Here is a 7,017-nt window from a genome sequence, read left to right as displayed (position 1 = left end):
GCTATGAATTTGTCAGTGTCAGTTTAGTTATCTCTGACAATGCTGAGTGATTAATTAATTGATTAATTAATTAAATATCCATTCTTGCTACATGAAGTATTTGAAGCAGCATATAGCCTATATTCTAGTAATACAATTTCATAATGGAGGATTATAGATCATCTGGCTTCATGTCTCATGTGCAAAATTGAGGGAAAAAAAACAAAACATTGGCTCAGAGATTTTAATTGTTTTTTTCAGGTTTAGTTAGTAACAGAATGTCATTCGGAACCTAAGTCTTCTAACTTAAATCGGTGACATTTCAACACTGAATATTAAAAAAAAAAAATGACAATAGCAAATGGCAACAACAACAACAACTTTACTGTTATACACTCAACAAAACACATTAATGTGAAAATAAAAAATTTCAGAAGTATTTCCTGATGATGATGCTTAGTCATTTTTTTTCTTATTTAATATGAGGTGGTGAAGAGTCATAAAACTATTTTTAATTCACTAGACGGTCTTTCTGTACTTATTTGTTTCCTTGAACGTTGTCCTGTGTACATATTAATATAGAGACAGTATAAATCTTTGGCCTAAAAGTAATGTCTACAAGATATATAAATGTTCTACTTTCATACTTCTGGACTTATTTTTCACCTAAGTGCTTTTTCAATGATTGTTGGAAATTAATATTATTCAATTTGAATATACATTGACTAGTTAACTTAATTAAGTGTTTCCCCTAGATTATAGTTCTATTAAATTCTGGGGAGGATTACATGTGGTCAAGATGTTGGTGAGCGACACAAAGTACTTTATAATCCACTGTTCATGCTTGGTATATAACCCACTTGTTTATGTTTGATGGTATTTGTAATTATAACTCATTTCTGCTGGTTTTATGGCATCTACTCACCCATGACTTTTTGGAAATCACTTGTGCAGTCCATATAGTTTTTGAGTTTGTGAGAAGTTTCAAAATCTGCTACAGGGATCTTTTTCTAATTGATACACCATATTCATTTTTGTGTCTGCTTTTCCACCTCAATTTCCAGTAAAACAAGGAATTTGCCTGTTTGCTTTATTAAAGGGACAAAAAATGTTTAGATATATTTTCTTTTCCCATTCTCTTTATCACACCAAATTTTATAGCTTTTATTAAAGAAATATTTACATGCCATAATATTCACCCATTGCAAGTGTGCAAGTCTATGACTTTTAGTAAATACTTTGATTAGTACAGTAAAAACCACAATAAAAAATTAGAATATTTTTATCACTCCAACAGATCTGTGTGTGTGGATTGGGGTGTGGATTCAAAGTTCAGGCAATTTTCAAGTTTTTCCCAGATTTGGTTTTCTGCATGACTCACATCTCCTCTGCACAAGTCTTTAGAGTTCACAGAAAGCCAGGAAGGTGTGGAGACCTCCTCACAGCCTTTGATGGATTTCTCACTTCCTCACTTTTAAGTATTTGTATCAAGATTCCAGCCTAAAGCTAGCTGAGTCACTTGTCATCCCTGTTTGTTAGGTACTGAAATCTTGGTGGCTATTCTTCTTCAATCTAAGTCAAGTAAACTCCATCCATCAGCAAAGTGGCTGGTTTTTCTAGCTTCTCTCACCAAACTGTGGGAGGATGTTTAGCCAAGAATGCCGTGAGCACCCACTGATCAACCGTTTAGTAGATTTTTCAGAATAACATGCCTCAACCACTGTAAATTTTCCATCAACTTCAGAGCCCTGAAATTGTTCTTATTGACAGCTTTGTCTAAATTTATAGTTAATTTGGGGGAAGAAGTTTTGCTGAGATCCTCACTCTGCCATATGGGAAGTCTCAACTCTGAAAATATCTGCTGCAATTCAAAATCTGAGAATAGACACTTTGTTTTATTCTTATTGACCTTTACCTTGGTCAAGATTTAGGACATCCTGAGTATTGCCTGGATAGGGCAGAAGCACTAAGGTTGGGATTAGAATTCTAGAATTTAAGGAAATGGAGATTTAAAAAAAATTTCTGCCATGAACCTAACACTGAAACATCTGATGTTCCCTCTTTTGTTCATAGAGTCTTTTTCATTGTATTTGGTTGTATAACAAGTCTCACACTTGGTACCAATACATATCGGTGACCTAAATAGTGGAATTTCCCACTAGATGATGATTTTCACCTGACAATGAAACACCACCACACATTTGCCTCAGTCAGCATGGCCAACACACAGAAAGGAAAGAAAGTGAAGTCCCTCAGTCGTGTTCGACTCTTTGCGATCCCATGGACTGTAGCCTACCAGCTTCCTCCATCCATGGGATTTTCCAGGCAAGAGTACTGGAGTGGGTTGCCATCTCCTTCTTCAGGAGATCTTCCCAACCCAGGGATTGAACCTGGGTCTCCCGCATAGTAGGCAGACACTTTACCATTTGATCCACCAGGGAAGAGAAGACCCCTAGTCAAAGAAAAAAGAGTCAAGGAAAAAAGAGTTGTTTATAATTTGAGTGAAAATATTAAAGAAGGAGGATAGGGGCAAGGGACTTCCCTGGTGGTTCATATGGTAAAAAGTCTGTCTACAATGAGGGAGACTCAGGTTTGATCCCTGGGTCACGAAGAGCCCCTGAAGAAGGAAATGGCAACCCACTCCAGTACACTTTCCTGGTAAATCCCATGGGCAGAGGAGCCTGGTAGGCTACAGTCCATGGGTTCGCAAAGAGTCAGACATGATTGAGCGACTTCTTTTTCACTTTCATAAGGGTACAGGTGGTCCTGATTTAATTTATTATGATAAATGTGAAAATTGACTTCAAAAATCTTTTAGCTTTATGTGCTTTTTGCATATAATCCTTTAAAATATACTGGAAAAATATAAAAATACATTTTAACAAAATTAAAATTACAGGAAAGGCAGTAATACATGTAAAACAAGTGAACTCATGAATTAAACATCATTCAAATTTATTCTTCAGTTTCATAGTTCAATGAATCTGAACTTTCAGAAAGAATTTCAGAGAAATACTTTTGATAGAAATATTAATAGTGAATGAACTTTTTCTTAATAGTACATCAGGATATAAATGAGCATGGTGACCGTTTTATAGCTTTGTTTTACAAATATGCTTTTATGTTGTTACTAAATATTTTTAAGGACTGCAAATGGTAATACATTTTTCCATTTTAGATTTTAAGTTATCTAATCACCTAAAATTGTCTGTTTCCCAAATACATTGAAACAATATTTTCCAGAGTCTAAATGGGAAATGATGAATGTTTAGAAAATCATGCTGCTAGTCAAAAAATCTGGAGTTCTTTACAAAATCTCTCAAAGACTGCTGGGGCAAAGTCACAGCATCAGTTGGTTGGCAAATCCTTTGTTTCATTCTTTTAGATAGTTTTAGATTAAGAAGTTCTATCAAAAAGCCCATGCTGTTTTAAATTATAGATCATAGGAACAACAACAACAGCAACAAAAACAACAAAAAAAAACTTGATTTCTCTTTCTATTTTCCATTTACAGAAGAAAATTCTATAGTCTCTTATATACTTAGTTGCAGATATCACAGTAAATTTCTGAATAGCTTGCTAGCTTGTGTCACTAAACTGTTTTTTCTCACATTCTGACTTTTAAGTAGTTAAGCAGATAGCACAGCATTTGATGAATAAAAGAAATTTCTCCTTAGATTTTCTGTATTAGAAAAACAGCTTCATGCATATATTTAATTCAAAGGCCAATTTAGGCCCATTCAAAACCATTAGGTATTTTGAGCTGACATTTAGCTAAATAGAATAAATGAGCGTCTTTCCAAGTGAAAAGCACCTTTCTTTGCTTTTAAAAATCATCTAAGCAAAATTCACAGAAACTGAATTTTTTTAAATACATAGGAATTGCTTCATTGTTTTGTTTGCTTTTCTAATAAATATGAGAAGTACCCTGACACTTGTGTTACAACAGTACTAAACCTCTTTAAACTACCAATGTCCTTTGATCTTGAAAGGCCATAAATGTTTATCTGTAATTGTACAGAGCTGTTCTATAAGCATATAATATATGCATACACACACACACACACACACACACAAAATGCCCTGCCTTCAACCAATAGCCTATTTATTTTCATTGTTTCTGCTAGTATTAGAGTTGCCATGTGCACAAGACTGTTAGATTTTATTTTTGTTGGGTGGGAGAGTGCTCAACTTTTTTAAAAAATTTATTTATTTTTAACTAGAGGATAATTGTTTTACAATATTGTGTTGGTCTCTGCCATACATCGACATCAATCAGCCATAGGTATACATATGTCCCCTCCCTCCTGAATCTCCCTCCCACCTCCCACCTTCTCTCACCCCTCTAGGTTGTCATAGAGCACCTGATTTGAGGTCCCTGTGTTTTCTTATATATTGAGTAGGATAGTGATTTTTATCATTTGGGAAACATCTAAAAACCATAATTGCTTGGGCCCTATCCTCAGAAAGCTGGTTTAGGTTGGTCTGTGGGGGGACTCAGGAATTGGTAAAGAATATTTTTAAGACAGATTCTCAATGATTTGGGCCTTAGGAAAGCACCACTACAAGTGGGCCTGAGGAAGCATCACTATGAACAAACCTAGTGGAGGTGATGGAATTCCAGTTGAACTATTTAAAATCCAAAAAGATGATGATATTAAAGTGCTGCACTCAATATGCCAGCAAATTTGGAAAACTCAACAATGACCACAGGACTGGAAAAGGTGAGCTTTCATTCCAATCACAAAGAAAGGCAATGCCAAAGGATGTTCAAACTACCACACAGATGCACTCATCTCACACGCTGTAAAGTAATGCTCAAAATTCTCCAAGCCAGGCTTCAACAGCACATGAACCATGCATTTCCAGATGTTCAAGCTGGATTTAGAAAAGGCAGAGGAACCAGAGATCAAATTGAAAGCATCCACTGGATCATCAAAAAAGCAAGAGAGTTCCAGAAAAACATCTATTTCTGCTTTATTGACTATGCCAAAGCCGTTGACTGTGTGGACCACAACGAACTGGAAAATTCTGAAAGAGATGGGAATACCAGACCACCAGACCTGCCTCTTGAGAAAACTGTATGAGGTCAGGAAGCAACAGTTAGAACTGGACATGGAAAAACAGACTGGTTCCGAATAGGAAACGGAGTACACCAAGGCTGTATATTGTCATTCTGCTTATTTAACTTATATGGAGAGAACACCATGAGAAATGCTGGCTGGATGAACCACAAGCTGGAATCAAGATTGCTGGGAGAAATATCAAGAACCTCAGATATGCAGATGACACCACCTTTATGGCAGAAAGGGAAGAAGAACTAAAGAGCTTCTTGATGAAAGTGAAAAGAGGAGTATGAAGAAGTTGGCTTAAAACTCAATATTCAGAAAACTAAGATCATGGCATCTGGTCCTATCACTTCATGGCAAATAGATGGGGAAGCAATGGAAACAGTGAAATGCTTTATTTTTGGGGGCTCCAAAATCACCACAGATGGTGACTGTAGCCATGAAATTAAAAAAAAAAAAAAAAAAAACTTTCTCCTTGGAAGAAAAGTTATGATCAACCTATACAGCATATTAAAAAGCAGAGGCATTACATTGTCAAAAAAGGTCCATCTAATCAAAGCTATGGTTTTCCCAGTAGTCTTGTATGGGTGTGGGAGTTGGACTATAAAAAAGCTGAATGCCAAATAATTGATGCTTTTGAACTGTGGTGTTGAAGAACAGTCCATCCTGAAGGAATTCAGTGCAGAATATTCATTGGAAGGACTGATGCTGAAGCTGAAACTCCAATACTTTGGCCACCTGATGCGAAGAGCAGACTCTTTTGAAAAGACCCTAATGCTGGGAAAGATTGAAGGCAGGAGGAGAAGGGGACAACAGAAGATGAGGTGGTTGGATGTCATCACTGACTCAATGGACATGAATTTGAGTAAACTCTGGGAGTTGGTGATGGACAGGGAGGCCTGGTGTGCTGCAGTCCATGGGGTTGCAAGGAGTCAGACACAACTGAGCGACTGACCAGAACTAACTGATCAATGATTTTAATGTGGAGCCAGGTTGGAAACCATCAGTCTAGATTTTAGCTTGTTACAAATCCTAATTTCCTAACTACTTAATATTAGAATTGTATTTAAGGATAAGGAACCTGTTTTGTTACTTAGTTTGGCTTCATTCTAGAAACTTTCCTTTATATCCTTAGTAAAATAATTTGAATAATGTGTGGAGCTTAAAGCTAGCCTTTTTTTTTTTTTTTAATCACGAGTTTAATTCAGTGACCAGGACAGTACCAAAAAGAATGGTTCCCTTTCTTTGGCCTCTAATCTTGCTGCCATGTGATCCTTATTTCCCAAGCAAAAAACTACCCTAAATCTTTCCAAAGGAAGGAAGTGAAGTAAAAATCAGATAATTTATTCTTATTCCAGGCCCACTAAAAAACCCAGATACAATCCAAAAGGAAATGTATAGAAATTTCATTTTTAAGACAAGAATAACATTTACATTTCCTATCCTACCAAAGAAGAAATTACATGAGTAACTTATTAATCATATTACAATGAACATGGATTAGCAACATAAGATGTGTTTGAGTCAAAACTAACATGTGGAAATGTAACCAAATGATGAAAATTAGTAAAGTGGAAGTAACTGCCAGCTCTTAATGTGCATATACACATTCATGAAGTTACAAATAACGATCAGTAACTAATATTAAAACTTTGTTTATGCACATAATCAGCATTTAATAAATATTCATGATGTGAATGAACATAAACTTGAATATTAATCATCAGAATATCAATTCAGCAGTAAGCAGGAATAGCAAACTGGAACATGCATTTACTTCAGATATATTCATCAGATTCTAACTCTAGCACTTTTTAGGTGAGGAACTATAAGAAAATACTGAAATCACCAGCTTCTTCCAACTAGCCTTTCCAAACTGAGTATTGTTGTGCAGCTTAAGTAAAATCCAGAAATACAAGTAAAACCATTTTTGTGAATTGAAAAGTATTACAACCTTAAGATATTATTA

The sequence above is a fragment of the Bos indicus genome, chromosome 12 (genome assembly GCF_029378745.1).
Source record: "Bos indicus isolate NIAB-ARS_2022 breed Sahiwal x Tharparkar chromosome 12, NIAB-ARS_B.indTharparkar_mat_pri_1.0, whole genome shotgun sequence".
NCBI classification, from domain to species: domain Eukaryota; kingdom Metazoa; phylum Chordata; class Mammalia; order Artiodactyla; family Bovidae; genus Bos; species Bos indicus.
This window is presented reverse-complemented; position numbering follows the sequence as displayed.